Source organism: Fulmarus glacialis, unplaced genomic scaffold (assembly GCF_000690835.1).
Source record: "Fulmarus glacialis isolate BGI_N327 unplaced genomic scaffold, ASM69083v1 scaffold31652, whole genome shotgun sequence".
Taxonomy (NCBI): Eukaryota; Metazoa; Chordata; class Aves; order Procellariiformes; family Procellariidae; genus Fulmarus; species Fulmarus glacialis.
In genome coordinates this window covers 8,209-8,453 of record NW_009196442.1, presented here as the reverse complement: position 1 = coordinate 8,453, position 245 = coordinate 8,209, and the positions used below count along the sequence as shown (strand labels likewise).

The following is a 245-nucleotide window of genomic DNA, read 5'->3' as shown; positions in this document are numbered from 1 at the left end:
GGGATTCCTGCCACCATCCGTGGGCTGGAGCAAAGGGACGTGGGGCCGGCTTGGAGACTCGCAGGCCAACAAGTGAACCCCTGCACTCGTCTCCCATTGTCTCTTCAGGGTGCCCCGCTCTCAGGGTGCTCTGCTGATGGGCTGGTGGAGGCTTCTCTGGCTCTGTCACGCCACTAATAAGCAGGGGAGGATCTTTCAGCTCAGCTTGGGGGGTGGGGCCTTGGGCTCGCTGGGCGCGGGGGCGG

The 245-nt window shown here is 64.9% G+C and overlaps 1 protein-coding gene across 1 annotated transcript in view; it reads left to right on the top strand.

Annotated features, from left to right (window-relative positions):
• Positions 1–245, top strand: part of PIK3R2 (phosphoinositide-3-kinase, regulatory subunit 2 (beta)) — a gene marked incomplete at its 5' end in the record, with an annotated part of 6,990 nt that overhangs the window by 1,127 nt on the left and 5,618 nt on the right.